The following is a 17916-nucleotide window of genomic DNA, read 5'->3' as shown; positions in this document are numbered from 1 at the left end:
TCTGCCACGGATACGACTCTACGTACACCGAAAGTTTGCTTCCAACTAGAAACGAGAAATAAAACTACGTTGTCGGTATGAAGAGGATAACTTTGCATGATATCGGAGAACTAAAATATAAAATTAGGCGCTGTTATCATAAAGTTAGAACATATTACTATATATTATAAAAGCGACTGTGGAATAATGATGGGCCGGTGTGCGGAATTATCTAGGCAATTGTTAACAAGATCGGTAGTCGTCACTGCAATTTTATATGGGGGAGAGGCATAAGCTAACATACTTTCTCTCCTTGGATCATATGCACTTATGATTGGAACTCTAGGAAGCGTCCGCAACTAATAAAGATCATTAAGGTAAACCCAACCATAGCATTAAAGCATCAAGTCCCCTTTATCCCATATGCAACAACCACCTTACTCGGGTTTATGTTTCTGTCACTCAAGCAACCCACTATAAGCGAATCATGAACGTATTGCAATACCCTATAGCGGGAATCCTTCACGTGTGCGCGGCACGGAAGGCGCCATAGGACAACACCAAAATAAAACATAAAACTCAAACCAATCTAGATCATCAATCAACCCAAAGACAAAAGAAATCTACTCAAAACATCATAGGATGGCAACACATCATTGGATCATAATATGTGGCACAAAGCACCATGTTCAAGTACAGGATTACAACGGGGTGCAGGAGAATGGACCGCGTAAAAGAGATGAGGTTGGTGATGAAGATGGTGATGTTGATGAAGACGAACACCGCGGCGATGGTTCCTCCAGTGGCACTCTGGCGCCACTGAAAGAGAGGGGGAGAGAGTCTCCCCCTTGTGCTTCCTCCTCCATGGCCTCCCCCCTAGATGGGGAGAGGTTCTCCCTCTCGTCCTTGGCCTCCATGGGGATGATGGCCCCCTCTGAGATCCTCCTCCATGGCCTCTGGTGAAGATGGCCCCCTCCGGCAGGGTGCCAGAGAGGGCCTAGATTGGTTATTCATGGCTACAGATGCTTACGGCGGCGAAACTCCCGATCTAGGTTTATTTCTGAGGTTTTTGGGATTTATAGGAGGTGTTGGCGTCGGGGACAAGTCAAGGGGGCCCGCGAGGCGATGACAAGGTAGGTGGGCGCGCCCCCACCCTTGTCGTTACCCCGGGACTCCTCTCTGGTATCTTTTCACTCCAATATTTTTTATATTTTCCAAAAATATTCTCTGTAATTTTCAGCCCATTCCGAGAACTTTTATTTCTGCACAAAAAATGACACCACGGTAGTTCTGCTGAAAACAACATCAGTCCGGGTTAGTTCTAATCAAATCATACCGAAACCATATAAAATTATACTTCATAAATTATAGATACGTCGTAGACGTAACAGCATCCCCAAGCTTAATTCCTGCTCGTCCTCGAGTAGGTAAATGATAAAAGAAAAAATTTATGAAGTGTGAATGCTAGCATACTGTAAAAGTTTGATCAATGATAGGTCCAAACACTTTTTCTAGCATCATTATATATCATAAACAATAGCTCATCTCATAATACTTCTCATGATCAAGTAGCAAGCTATTCACAAGTTAAAGTATAGACCATAAAGTTTCTTGAAAACTAACAAACCATGTTCTTAGTCATCAAACAACTGCAATTCATCTTATTTTCAAGAAGGCTCTATGTAAGAGCTTGATTTAGCAAATCCCACATACTCAACTATCATATAGTCTTCCATGATTGCTAAGACTCAAAGCATATTTCTAGAACAAATAGCATCCGTCAAACACAGAGAAAGATAGGGGCTTAATGTTTCGCCTCCTAACTTATTTATCATATAGATAATTGTCAACAATAATAATTCATGATCAAATATATTTGAATGGTCATATATGCTTGGATCTTTCCCCACCACATGATGCTTGCCAACTAAAGAATAATTGAGGTTGAAATAGGAAGGGATACTATTGACTCTTGCATAAAAGTAAATACATGAAAGTAAAAGATAGGCCCTTCGCAGAGGGAAGCAGAGCTTGTCATGCGCTTTTAAATGTTGGATGTGCAAACCCTTAATGCAAAGGAACGTCACGTTGTATTGCCCTTTATGATAGCAACCTTTATTATGCAGTCCGTCGCTTTTATTTCTTTACCACCACAAGTTCAGACAATGCTTATTTTCCCTTACAATAAAAGATCATACACATTTAGGAGCAATTTTTATTGCTTTTTGCACCGATGACAACTTACTTGAAGGATCTTATTCAATCCATAGGTAGATATGGTGGACACTCATGGCATGAAACTGGGTTTAAGGGTTTTGGATGCACAAGTAGTATCTCTACTTAGTACAAAATTTTGGCTAGCAAAAGATCCTAAGAAAGCACCACATGTTAGAGGATCCATAACAATATAACTTCTATGCAAATATACCCAAACATAACTCATTACGTTGTCTTCCTTGTCCAACTTCAACTAATTTTCTCAAGTTTGAAAATAATTAATGGGGCTCACAATCATAGAATATGTCCAAGAGAATATATTTACATGTGAAATCTCTCTTCCTTCAATATTCTTCCATGAATTGTTAAAGTGACCAATGTTGAGTTTGCTAACTTTCAATAAATTTTACCACCTATACTTCTTATAAGTGAAGTCATTACTCCCCATGGGATAAGCATATGAAGCATATATAATTTCAGATCTATGATATTCAATTCATTCAACCATTTACTCATAGGATATAAGTGAAGCACGTGAGTAAATGACAAACTACTCCAAAAAGATATAAGTGAAGAACACTGAGCAGTCAAATAATTAACTAACCATGGAGGACTCTCTCTCATTCAAGATTTCAGATCCAATGATTTTATTCAAACAGCAAGTAAAATGAAAATACACTCCAAGCAAAACACATATCATGTGACGAATAAAAATATAGCTTTGATTAAGGTATACCGATGGTTTTGAAGACGAAAGAGGGGATGCATTCCGGGGCATCCCCAAGCTTAGGCGCTTGAGTCTTCCTTCAATATTACCTTGGGGTGCCTTGGGCATCCCCAAGCTTAAGGTGTTTCCACTCCTTATTCTCCTCGTATCGATATCTCACCCAAAACTTGAAAACTTCAATCACACAAAACTTAACGGAACTTCGTGAGATGGGTTAGTATGATAGAGAATAAATCATTCACTTTGGTACTGTCAAAGACAAGATTCATAATTGTTCTCACACAATGCCTACTGTACCATATCATTTCTATAATTTATATTGAGCAATATAAGCCATAGAAACTAGAAAACAAGCAAACTATGCATTGAAAATAGAATCTATCAAAAACAGAACAGTCTCTAATGATCTGAACAACAACCATACTTATGTTACTCCAAAAATTCTAAAGAATTAGGACAACGTAGAAAATTTGTATATCAATCATCTGTAAAAAAATTAGAATTTTTCAACGCTCCAGTAATTTTAAACAATTCTGTGACTGGCTGCAAAAGTTTCTGTTTTTGCACAGAATCAAGTCAATTATCATCCACACTACCCCAAAGGCTTTACTTGGCACTTTATTGAAACAAAAACTATAAAACATGATTAATACAGTAGCTTAATCATATGAACACACAAAAACAGTAGGGGTAAATATTGGGTTGCCTCCCAACAAGCGCTTTTCTTTAATGCCTTTTTAGCTAGGCATGATATTTTAATTACACTCTTCCAAGCCCAATTTTGATGATAGTCTTATTCATACCCCAAAAGATATAAGTGAAGTTCATGGAGCTTCTACAATTAATATAGATATACCAACATCCAAGCTCGAAATATATAAGTGAAGCACACGAAGCATTCTATAAAGCCATACTCAAAAGATTTATGTGAAGCACAAAGAGCATTCTATAAAGCCATACTCAGAAGATTTAAGTGAAGCACAAGAAGCATTCGATAAATCAATGAAGGACTATCTCATACTAGCATGGTACATAAAGGAAAAGAAAGGAAAAATAAACTCAAAAGGACGCATATCATGTGAACAAAACAAAAACCGAGGTATACCGATAATTGTTAAGGAATAAAGATGGGATGCCAACCGGGGCATCCCCAACCTTTGATACTTGAGTATCCTTGAAATATTTACTTGGGGTGCCTTGGTCATCCCCAAGCTTGAACTCTTGCCTCTCCTTAATCTTCTCATATCGATAACTCCTCGTTCTTCGAACACTTCATCCACACAAAACTTAACAAAAAACCTTGAGAGATCCATTAGTATAATAAAGCAAATCACTACCTTTAGGTACTGTTGTAAACTCATTCCAATTTCATATTAGCACTGTATTCCAACTTCACCATGGTTCATACCCCCTACTACCCATAGATTCATCAAAATAAGTGGAACAACACATAGAAAACATAATTTGTCAAAAACAGGACAGTCTGTAGTAACCTAGAAATTTCGGATACTTCTGTAAATTCAAAAATTCTGAAAAAATAGAACAATCTAAACAATTTGCATAGCAGTACTGTGTAAAAATTTCAAGATTTTATCACGCTCCAGTAAAGAATATAAATTCAATTACTACAACAAAAGTTTATGTTTTTTCTGTTGCACACACCAAACAAGCAAATTTAAACATTCTAAAGCCAAACCTTGGCACAATATTTTTATAATACAATGAATACATACAAGGGGATAATTATTGTAGAGAAACTTCCATGAAAAATTCTACATTGTTTCCATGAGCATGACACAAGTGTTCGAGGTCGACCCTCACTTCTCCAATGCATAACCTTCCAATCACTTCTCTTTTTGAAAAAGTTTTTAGGCATAAGAGGCAAGTATTTTTTGTATTTTCATTCTTTAAAAACTATGTTTGTTTCACCCACAACTAAACAAAAACAAAAGGGAAAACAAAATCTACTTAGTGAAGAAAGCAAACAAGCATACACGAAAATATCAACCCCATGCTATTGCTCCCCGACAACGGCGCCAGAAAAGAGCTTGATAATCCCCAAGTGCAAGGAATCATCGTAGCAATTTCCAAAGGTGGAAGTGATAAGTATGCAGTGTCGAACCCACAAGGAGCTAAAGGTAATATCAATATTCTCTCAAGTCCTATCTGCCACTGACACGACTCTACGTACACTGAACGATTGCTTCTAACTAGAAACAAGAAATAAAACTACGCTGTGGGTATGAAGAGGATAACTTTTCATGATCTCGGAGAACTAAAATATAAAAGTAGGTGCTGTTATCATAAATTTAGAACATATTAGTATATATTATAAATAGCGAGTGTGGAATAATGATGGGTCGGTGTGCGAAATTGTCCTAGGCAATTGTTAACAAGATCGGTAGTCGTTATTGCAATTTTATATGAGGGAGAGGCATAAGCTAACATACTTTCTCTCCTTGGATCATATGCACTTATGATTGGAACTCTAACAAGCATCCGCAACTACTAAAGATCATTAAGGTAAACCCAACCATAGCATTAAAGCATCAAGTCCCCTTTATCCCATACGCAACAACCCCCTTACTCGGGTTTATGCTTTTGTCACTCAAGCAACCCACTATAAGCGAATCATGAACGTATTGCAACACCATACAGTGGGAATCCTTCATGTGTGCGCGTCACGGAAGGCACCATAGGACAGCACCAAAATAAAACATACAACTCAAACCAATCTAGATCATCAATCAACCCAAAGACAAAAGAAATCTACTCGAAACATCATAGGATGGCAACACATCATTGGATCATAATATGTGGCATAAAGCACCATGTTCAAGTACAGGATTACATCGGGGTGCGGGAGAGTGGACCGCGCAAAGAGATGAGGATGGTGATGGAGATGGTGATGTTTATGAAGACGATCACCGCGGCGATGGTTCCCCCGGTGGCACTCCGGCGCCACCAAAAGAGAGGGGGAGAGAGAGTCTCCCCCTTGTGATTCCTCCTCCATGGCCTCCCCCCTAGATGGGGAGAGGTTCTCCGTCTGGTCCTTGGCCTCCATGGTGATGATGGACCCCTCCGGGATCCTCCTCCATGGCCTCCGGTGATGATGGCCCCCTCCGGCAGGGTGACAGAGAGGGCCTAGATTGGTTTTTTGTGACTACAGAGGCTTACGGCGGCGGAACTCCCGATCTAGGTTTATTTCTGAGGTTTTTGGAATTTATAGGAGGTGTTGGCGTCGGGGACAAGTCAAGGGGGCCCGCGAGGCGATGACAAGGTAGGGGGCACGCCCTAGGGGGGTGGGGTGCCCCCACCCTTGTGGTTACCCCGGGACACCTCTCTGGTATCTTTTCGCTCCAGTATTTTTTATATATTCCAAAAATATTCTCCATAATTTTTCAGCCCATTCCGAGAACTTTTATTTCTGCACAAAAAACGACACCGCGGTAGTTCTGCTGAAAACAACATCAGTCCGAGTTAGTTCTAGTCAAATCATACCAAAACCATATAAATTGTTATAAACATGGCATGAACACTTCATAAATATAGATACGTCGGAGACGTATCACACATCGACCGCTATCCAGCACACATCTAGTGTAAGTTCATGGAGAAACGGAGTAATGCAATAAGAACGATGACATGATGGAGACAAGATCTATTTATGTAGAAATAGTCGTCATTGCAATTTTATATGAGGGAGAGGCATAAGCTAACATACTTTCTCTCCTTGGATCATATTCACTTATGATTGGAACTCTAGCAAGCATCCGCAACTACTAAAGATCATTAAGGTAAACCCTACCATAGCATTAAAGAATCAAGTCCCCTTTATCCCATATGCAAAAACCCTTACTCGGGTTTATGCTTCTGTCACTCAAGCAACCCACTATAAGCGAATCATGAACGTATTGCAACACCATACAGCGGGAATCCTTCACATGTGCGCGGCATGGAAGGCACCATAGGACAGCACCAAAATAAAACATACAACTCAAACCAATCTAGTCATCAATCAACCCAAAGACAAAAGAAATATACTCAAAACACCATACGATGGCAACACATCATTGGATCATAATATGTGGCATAAAGAACCATGTTCAACTATAGGATTACAGCGGGGTGCAGGAGAGCGGACTGCGTAAAAGAGATGAGGATGGTGATGTTGATGAAGATGATCACCGCGGTGATGGTTCCCCTGGTGGCACTCCGGCACCACCGAAAGAGAGAGGGAGAGAGTCTCCCCCTTGTGCTTCCTCCTCGATGGCCTCCCCCTAGATGGGGAGGGGTTCTCCCCCTGGTCCTTGGCCTCCATGGCGATCATGGCCCCCTCCGAGATCCTCCTCCACGGCCTCTGGTGATGATGGCCCCCTCCGGCAGGGTGCTAGAGAGGGCCTAGATTGGTTTTTCATGGCTACAGAGGCTTAAGGCGGCGGAACTCCCGATCTATGTTTATTTCTGAGGTTTTTGGGATTTATAGGAGGTGTTGGCATCAAGGACAAGTCAAGGGGGCCCATGAGGCAATGACAAGGTAGAGGGGGGGCGCCCTAGGGGTGTGAGGGCGCCCCCACCCTTGTGGTTACCCCGGGACTCCTCTCTGGTATCTTTTTGATGTTGGCTTGAACTATGTCGGTGTTTCCCCAAAGAGGAAGGGATGATGCAGCACAAGAATGGTAGGTATTTCCCTCAGTGATGAGACCAAGGTTATCGAACCAGTTGGAGAATCACGCAACACTACGTGAACAGCACCTGCACACAAATGACAAATATTCGCAACCCGACGTGTTAAAGGGGTTGTCAATCCCTTTCGGGCAATGGCGTCAGAATTGGCAAACAGACATGAGAGAGTTGTAAATATTGATAGATCGAATGCCAAACAAAATAAAGTGCAGCAAGTTATTTTTGTATTTTTGGTGTAATAGATCTGAAAATAAAAGGAAAGGAAAATAGATCGCAAAGGCAAATATAATAAAGAAGAGAACCGTGGGCCGTAGATTTCACTAGTGGCTTCTCTCGAGAAAAATAGCAAACAGTGGGTGAACAAATTACAGTTGGGCAATTGATAGAACTTCAAATAATCATGACGATATCCAGGCAATGATCATTATATAGGCGTCACGTCCAATATTAGTGGACCGACTCCTGCCTGCATCTACTACTATTACTCCACACATCAACCGCTATCCAGCATGCATCTAGTGTATTAAGTTCATGGAGAAACGGAGTAATGCAATAAGAACGATGACATGATGTAGACAAGATCTATTTATGTAGAAATAGACCGCATCTTGTTATCCTTACTAGCAATGATACATACGTGTCGGTCCACCTTCTGTCACTGGGATCAAGCACTGTAAGATTGAACCCATCACAAAGCACCTCTTCCCATTGCAAGATAAATAGATCAAGTTGGCCAAACAAAACCCAAATATCGGAGAAGAAATACGAGGCTATAAGAAATCATGCATATAAGAGATCAAAGAAGACTCAAATAACTTTCATGGATAAATAGATAGATCTGATCACAAACTCAAAGTTCATCGGATCCGAACAAACACACCGCAAGTTACATCATATGGATCTCCAAGAGACCATTGTATTGAGAATCAAACGAGAGAGAGGAAGCCATATAGCTACTAACTACGGACCCGTAGGTCTACAAAGAACTACTCACGCATCATCGGAGAGGCACCAATGGACATGATGCACCCCTCCGTGATGGTGTCTAGATTGTATCTGGTGTTTCTGGAACTTGCGGCGGCTGGGATTGATTTTCGTCGACTCCCCTAGGGTTTCTGGAATATTGGGGTATTTATAGAGCAAAGAGGCGGTTCAGGGGCACCCGAGGTGGGCACAACCCACCAGGGCACGCCTGGCCCACAGGATGTCTTCTGGTCCCAAAAAATCGACAAAAAGTTTCGCTGTGTTTGGACTTTGTTCGGTATTGATTTCCTGCTATGTAAAAAACATGCAAAACAGCAACTGGCACTTGGCACTATGTCAATAGGTTAGTACCAAAAAATGATATAAAATGATTATAAAACATCCAAGAATGATAATATAACAGCATGGAACAATCAAAAGTTATAGATACGTTGGAGACGTATCAGCATCCCCAAGCTTAATTCCTGCTCTTCCTTGAGTAGGTAATGATAAAAATAGAATTTTTTATGCGGAATGCTGCCTAACATGTCATCTCATATTCTTTTCTTTATAGCATGGACATTTGGACTTTTATATGGTTCAAAGCAATAGTCTAGTTTTGACATGATACCTTAAATACTCAAGCATATCAACAAGCAACCATGTCTTTCAAAATATCAACGCTAAAATAAGCTCTCCCTAGCCCATCATGCTCAATCATTGATCCATTCATGAAACACACTCGCATATTAGCTACACCCAATGCTCAAGTACGATCGAAGTGCCTCCTAGTTGGCGCTTTATAAGAGAAGATGGAGACTCAAATTAAAAATAAAAATTGCATAAAGTAAAAGAAAGGCCCTTCGCAGAGGGAAGTAGGGATTTGTAGAGGTGCCAGAGCTCAAAGCGAAAAACTTACAGATAAAAACATTTTGGGAGGCATACTTTTCCCACCAACGAAAACGACTTAGAGTTCCCCACACTTTCCATGATAGATATATCATAGGCGGTTGATGACCCACAAGTATATGGGATCAATTGTAGCTCTTTTCGATAAGTGAGAGTGTCGAACCCAACGAGGAGCAGAAGGAAATGACAAGTGGTTTTCAGTAAGTTAATGTCTGCAAGTGCTGAAATTGTAAGTAACAGATTAGTTTGATAGCAAAATAATTTGTAATGAGCAAGTAACGATAATAGTAGCAAAACTGCAGCAAGGTAGCCCAATCCTTTTGAGGCAAAGGACAGGCCAAAACGGTCTCTTATAATAGGCAAAGCGTTCTTGAGGGTACACGGGAATTTCATCTAGTTACTTTCACCATGTTGGTTCGATTTGTGTTCGCTACTTTGATAATTTGGTATGTGGGTGGACCGGTGCTTAGGTTCTGTTCTTACTTGAAAAAACCTCCTACTTATGGTTAACCCTCCCGCAAGCATCCGCAACTACGAGAAAAGTATTAAGAATAAATTCTAACCGTAGCATTAAACTTTTGGATCCAATCGGTCCCTTACGGAATAGCGCATAAACTGGGGTTTAAGCTTCTGTCACTCTCGCAACCCATCATCTAATTATTACTCCAAAATGCATTCACTTAGGCCCAAATATGGTGAAGTGTCATGTAGTCGACGTTCACATGACACCACTAAGGGAATCACAACATACATACTATCAAAATATCGAACACATATCAAGTTCACATGATTACTTGCAACATGATTTATCCCGTTACCTCAAGAACAAAAGTAACTACTCACAAATGATAAGCATGCTCAAGATCAGAGGGGTATTAAATAGCATATTGGATCTGAACATATAATCTTCCACCAAATAAAACATATAGTAATCAACTACAAGATGTAATCAACACTACTAGTCACCCATAAGCACCAATCTATAGTTCCGGTAACAAGATTGAACACAAGAGATGAACTAGGGTTTGAGATGAGACGGTGTTGTTGAAAATGTTGATGGAGATTACCCTATCCAAGATGGGAGAGTTGTTGGTGATGATGATGACGATGATTTCCCCCTCCGGGAGGGAAGTTCCCCCGGTGGAATCGCTCCGTCGGAGGGCAAAAGTGCTCCTGCCCAAGTGCCGCCTCGAGACGGCGGCGCTCCATCCCGAAAGTCCTCTCCTTATTTTTTCTAGGTCAAAATGACCTATATACCAGAAGATGGACACCGGAGGTGGGCCTGGGTGAGCACAACCGACCAGGGCGCGCCTGGGCTCCCTGGCGCGCCCAGGTGGGTTGTGCCCACCTGGTGGGCCCCCTCGGGTACTTATTTGCTCCAATATTCATCATATATTCCATAAAAAATTCTCCGTGAAGTTTCAGCTTGTTTGGAGTTGTGCAGAATAGGTAGCCTGATGTAGCTTTTTCAGGTCCAGATTTCCAGCTGCCGGAATTCTCCCTCTTTGTGTGTACCTTGCATATTATGAGAGAAAAGGCATTAGTATTACCCCAAAAAGCATTATTATGGATAAAAACATCATAAATAACAGTAGGGAAACATGATGCAAAATGGACGTATCAATTCCCCCAAGCTTAGACCTTGCTTGTCCTCAAGCAAAAACCAAAATCAAGAAACATGTCCAAATGCTTAGAGAGAGAGGGGTGTCGATAAAAACAAAATATGGGCATAGAAGCATCATGTTCATTATTATAACAGCAACAAACTTAAACACAAGACTCTTATCATAGAACTTTTATCATAGACTTCTCATGAATAAGTGACAATTCATCACACAATCGAAGTATAAAGCAAAAACTCTATTAGAAACCAAGAAACTATGTTCTCAGTCAACTTTTGCAACTACAATTCATCATCTTTTCAGGAAGGGTCACGTATCGGAGCCTTTAGGCAAGTCCACATACTCAGCCATCATATAGTCTTCTATGATTGCTAACACTCACCGCATGCACATGAGCAAAACGTTTCAACCGGACACATAGAAAGATAGGGTTTTATAGTTTCGCCTCCCAACGTATTCACCTCAAGGGTGATGTCAACAATAATAACTTATGCCACCCATATTCAACTGGACATATGTGCCTAGATCTTTCCGCACCACATGATGCTTGCCAAATGAGAAAATAAAAAGGAATAGAGAGAAAACTTTGACTCTTTGCATAAATGTAAATACATAAAAGTAAAAGATAGGCCCTTCGCAGAGGGAAGCAGAGGTTGCCATGCGCTTATTTGTTTGTATTCTCAACCCCTTAGTGCAAAAGAACCTGACGTTGCATTGCCCCTTATGATAGCGACCTTTATTATGCAGTCTGTCGCTTTTATTCTTCACCATCACAAGTTCGTGCAACGCTCAATATTCTCTTACACTAAATGATCTCACACTTTTAGAAGAAATTTTTATTGCCTTATTGCACCGATGACAACTTACTTGAGGGATCTTGCTCAATCCCTAGGTAGGTATGGTGGACACTTGAAAATAAGATTTGGGTTTAAGGGTTTTTGGATGCACAAGTAGTATCTCTACTTAGTGCGGAATTTTTGGTTAGCAAAGATAGGGTGCAAGCACCACATGTTAAAGGATCTATGACAATATGACTTCTATGTGAATATGAACAAACATAAATCATTAAGTTGTCTTCCTTGTCCAACGTCAACAATTTTGGCATATAATATTTTGATGGGGGCTCACAATCACAAAAGAATTCTAGGATAGTATATTTATATGTGAATGTTCTCTTCCCTTATTAATTTTCCTTATGTGGTGTCATCACCTACCATAAGATTAGCATATTATCTTTTTCATTTATTTCCTTTCTTCTTATTTATTTCCTTTCTTTTTATTGCAACATGAAAGTAAAGAAAGCAAAAAACTCAAACTAAACTTTATTGTATATCTCACACACGATTACAAGGATAGATCACTAAGCAAACTCTTGAAAACAAATGATAGAACTAAACTTTTATTCATCTAAAGCAAAAGATCGAACTAAAATAGGTAAAGGCAAAAGATAGTGGGGATGATACGATACCGGGGCACCTCCCCCAAGCTTGGTGGAAGCCAAGGGGAGTGCCCATAACCGATACTCAATTTTCTTTTGGTGATGAAGAAGAAGGTGGTGGTGATGAAGAAGAGGGTTTGTCCTTCTTCTTTAGCTTACGCTTGAGGATGGAATTTTCCTCCTTCAATTCACTGACCTCCTGCTCAAGCTCTAGTACCTTTTTGCATAGATCTTGCTTATTTTCCTGCAAAACGCGGAAGGGTATGAACTGAATCTTAGGCCTTTTTGTTTATTTGGGAGACTTGACTTCTTGAATTCCACATGCATGTCCCCAGGTTGAGGCAACGGAGGTCCGTCCTCATCTGAGCTCGTTTCATCATTCTCCCTAGGATAATAGTCTTCCTCTTCCTCCGTGGTCCAGCCATAGTGCTCCACATCCCCATAAGACTTAGGGTTTGCGATGAAATCAACAACATAACTCTCACCCTCGGAGTCTTGGGACGACATATTTTCAGATCTAACAGGAAAATAGCAAGAAAAGAAACAAAGGATTTCTCCGCGATATGGTGGTCAACAGTTCGGGGGTATATAAAGATTTTTTATCTTGGGAGACAAGCAAACTGTAGAAAAACAGAGTCCGGAAGGTGTCGTAGGTAGGCACAACCCACCTGCCAGGCACGCCCTGGTGTCTTGTGCCCACCAGGGTACACTTCATGGAAGTTTCTTATTTTCCTAATTTTCTAAATATTCCAAAACTGACAAAAATATTTTTGCGGATTTTTTGGAGTCCGTTTACTTACCGTATCACGTACCTCCTTATTTTAACGATTCTGGAGTGTTCCGGAAGGACTCTTTTATGTGTTCTTCCGGCGTCAAAGTTTGGATAATGTTACTTTCAACATTAATGGGCGTACCTGAGATATAATGTTTTATTCGTTACCCACTAACAACCTTCGGGTTAGTACCTTCGGCATTATTTATTTTGATGGCTCCAGACCGATAAACCTCCTCGATAACATAGGGTCCTTCCCATTTTGAGAGGAGTTTTCCTGCAAAGAATCTGAAATGAGAGTTGTACAAAAGAACATATTCTCCGACTTTAAACTCACGCTTTTGGATTCTTATATCATGCCATCTTTTAACTTTTTCTTCAAATAACTTGGCATTTTCATAAGCTTGGGTTCTCCATTCATCTAAAGAGCTAATATCAAATAACCTCTTTTCACCGGCAAGTTTGAAATCATAGTTGAGTTCTTCGATTGCCCAATATGCTCTATGTTCTAACTCAAGAGGCAAATAACAAGCTTTTCCATAATCCATTTTATAAGGAGACATACCATAGGATTTTTATATGCTATTCTATAAGCCCAAAGTGCATCATCTAATTTCTTAGACCAATTCTTTCGGGACCTATTGACAGTCTTTTGCAAGATTAATTTTATTTCTCTATTGCTAAGTTCAACTTGACCACTAGACTGAGGATGATAAGGTGATGCAATTCTATGGTTAACATCATCCTTGGCAAGCATTACGGAAAGCACCATGAATAAAGTGTGAACCACCATCTGTCATTAAATATCTAGGGACTCCAAACCTCGGGAAAATATCTTCCTTAAGCATTTTAATAGAGGTGTTGTGATCAGCACTACTGGTTGGAATAGCTTCTACCCATTTAGTAACATAATCAACAACAACCAAAATATGTGTATACCCATTAGAGGAAGGAAAAGGTCCCATGTAATCAAATCCCCAAACATCAAATGGTTCAACAGCAAGTGAATAATTCATAGTCATTTCTTGACGCTTACCGATATTACCTATTCTTTGGCATTAATCACAAGATAAGACAAACTTACAGGCATCCTTGAAGAGAGTAGGCCAATAAAATCCAGATTGCAATACCTTGTGAGCAGTTCTATCTCTAGCATGATGTCCTCCATATGCTTCGGAGTGACATTTCCGTAGGATTTGTCCCTGCTCATACTCAGGTACACAACGCCTAATAATACCATCTACTCCTTCTTTATAAAGATGTGGGTCATCCCAAAAGTAATGTCTTAAATCATAAAAGATTTTTTCTTTTGTTGGTATGTAGAGCTAGGTGGGAAATATTTAGCAACAATGTAATTAGCATAATCAGCATACCAAGGAGTATTATGATCAACATTTATTGCAGCTAACTGCTCATCAGGAAAACTATCATCAATAGGTAGTGGGTCATCAAGCACATTTTCAAGCCTAGACAAGTTATCAGCTACGGGGTTCTCAACTCCTTTTCTATCAGTGATATGTAAATCAAATTCTTGTAGCAAGAGAACCCATCGAATAAGTCTAGGTTTAGCATCTTTCTTTTCCATAAGATATTTAATAGCAACATGATCGGTGTGAACAATTACTTTTGAATCAACAATATAAGATCAAAATTTATCACAAGCAAACACCAATGCTAAGAATTCTTTTTCAATAGTTGCATAATTTTGTTGAGCACTATCTAGAGTTTTACTAGCATAATGAATAACATTCAGTTTCTCAATTGCATCAAAACAATCATCATCAAAACAAAAGGAACATCCTTTTGCAAAAGATCCGTAAGAGGCCTAGAAATTTTAGAGAAGTCTTTGATAAATCTCCTATAGAAACCAGCATGACCTAGGAAACTACGAATACCTTTGATATCTTTAGGACATGGCATTTTCTCAATTGCATCAACCTTAGCTTTGTCCACTTCAATACCTCTTTCAGAAATTTTATGACCCAAGACAATGCCTTCATTAACCATAAAGTGGCACTTCTCCCAATTCAAGACAAGCTTTGTTTGTTAACATCTCGGCAAAACTCAATCAAGATTGCTTAAAAAATCATCAAAAGACTTCCCATAAACAGAGAAGTCATCCATGAAAACCTCAACAATCTTTTCACAAAAGTCAGAGAATATAGCAGTGATACATCTTTGAAAAGTAGCAGGTGCATTGCATAAACCGAAAGGCATATGTCTATAGGCATAAGTTCCAAAGGGGAAAGTAAAAGTGGTCTTTTCTTGATCAGGTTGGGAAACAAGTATTTGTGAAAAACCAGAATATCCATCAAGGAAGCAAAAATGTGTGTGCTTAGATAATCTTTCTAGCATTTGATCAATAAAAGGTAGAGGGTAATGATCTTTTCTAGTTGCTTTATTTAATTTTCTAAAATCAATTACCATTCTATAACCTGTAACAATTCTTTGTGGAATGAGTTCATTCTTATCATTAGGAACAACATCAATACCTCCCTTCCTAGGGACACAATGAACAAGACTTACCCATCTACTATCAGCTATAGGATAGATTATATCTTCTTCGAGAAGTTTTAATGTTACCGTTCTTACCACTTCCTTCATTTTTGGATTTTAACCGACGTTGGTGATCAACAACGGGTTTAGCATCAGGTTCCATATTAATTTTGTGCTGACATAGAGTGGGACTAATGCCCTTTAAATCATCAAGAGTATATCCAATAGCATCTCGGTGCTTCCTTAGAACTTTCAATAATCTTTCTTCTTCATGTTCTGAAAGGTTAGCACTAATAATAATAGGATATATCTTCTTTCATCAAGATAAGCATATTTCAAAGTGTCTGGCAATTGTTTTAATTCAAACACAGGATCACCTTTAGGTGGAGGGGGACCTCCTAGAGTTTCAATAGGCAGATTGTGTTCAAGCAGAGGACGTTGTTCAAAGAAAATCTTATCTATTTATTTTCTTTCATGCATATGTAAATCATTTTCATGGTCTAGCAAATATTGTTCTAAAGGATCAGTAGGTGGTAGAGCAATAGAAGCAAGACCAATTATTTCATCCTCGCTAGGCAATTCTTTTTCATGAAGCTTTCTACTAAACTTGGAAAATTTAAACTCATGAGATTCATCACCGAAACTAACACCGACAGTTTGTTTCTCACAATCTATCTTAGCATTAACGATGTTTAAGAAAGGTCTACCAAAGATAATGGGACAAAAGTCATCTTGTGGGGAAGGAAGAACAAGAAAATCAGTAGGGTATTTTATTTTCCCACACAAGACTTCAACATCTCTAACAATCCCGAGTGGTGTGATGGTATCTTTATTAGCAAGTTTAATAGTGGCATCTATTTCTTCTATTTCAGCAGGTGCTATGTCATCCATAATTTCTTGATAAAGGGTAAAGGGGATGGCACTTACGCTATGTAGCGACCAGACCTCAAACAGTCTGATCTCTGTGCATCAGTGTCATCCGAGGATCGGTAATGCTGACACGCACAATACTTGAAGGATTTATAACAGAGTAGCAATCACACACTTATTACATCGAATGTCTCAAAAGAGAACTTATTACAATAAATATGGCTTAAGGCCATCTAATACGATAACAGCGGAAAGCTTGGAAGATAAAGTGAGTCCATCAACTCCAACAGCATCACTGAGTGAAAGACCACGACCTAAAGCTCCTTACTCGTCGTCTAAAAGTCTGCAACACCTACAATCCCCTACATTTGCTAGCCCATCATGGAAAGGTTTCCCACAACTTACTCAACTATGCCAGAGCCCATAATGGCATGTGGCTGCACACAGAAGTTTCTAGCATGAATAATCTTATGATCCCTTTGAGCCTGGGTGGCAGTCCATAGGAGAATCACACGGAACCCCGGGTTTTCCAAAAAAATACAGGCAACACTGGGTTCCCCAGGTGCCTCAATCCACCCAGATGTGTATTAAAGTTGCCACCTTAAGTTAACCATTAAATATCAATTCTCACATCTGTCATGGATACACTCACCCAATCCACGTCTACAAGCATAGCATAGCAATATAAGCAACGTAGAAGTAACTTCCATAGGTTTGATAATAAACAGGTGAATAGGTACTACCTCATCTACTTCCCAAACCCACAATTTAAGCTGATCCTAACCATGCAATTGTTTGAGGATTGATCTAATGCAATAAAACTGGGTAGTAAAGAGGTATGATCAAAGTGTTACTTGCCTTGCTGATGATCCGCGAAACCTAGAGACTCGTAGTAGCACGCTTCGCACTCCGGGTACTCTATCGCAAACAAACAAGCATATAATAAGCAATCAAGCAAGATGCATGGGAAAACTCAAATAAGATCTAACCAGAAAGTTCAACTTAAGAACTCCGGTTTGCAAAAAGAATCAATTCAAACGAAGCAACGAAACTCAAACTACGAAAGAAACAAGCTTCGTTTACTAATCTGGACTAAAGTCAAATTTTACAGTAGCAAAAACTTGTTTAGGTTGATTAAACAGAAAGAGGGCTTCGAGACGAAACTCTAGGCGCTTGAATCGCCTGATTCTGATAAACGAGCGAAAAGTTAAACTAAAACGAAAATCGGATCAGAAAT

Source organism: Triticum aestivum, chromosome 4D (genome assembly GCF_018294505.1).
Source record: "Triticum aestivum cultivar Chinese Spring chromosome 4D, IWGSC CS RefSeq v2.1, whole genome shotgun sequence".
Classification (NCBI taxonomy): domain Eukaryota; kingdom Viridiplantae; phylum Streptophyta; class Magnoliopsida; order Poales; family Poaceae; genus Triticum; species Triticum aestivum.
This window is presented reverse-complemented; position numbering follows the sequence as displayed.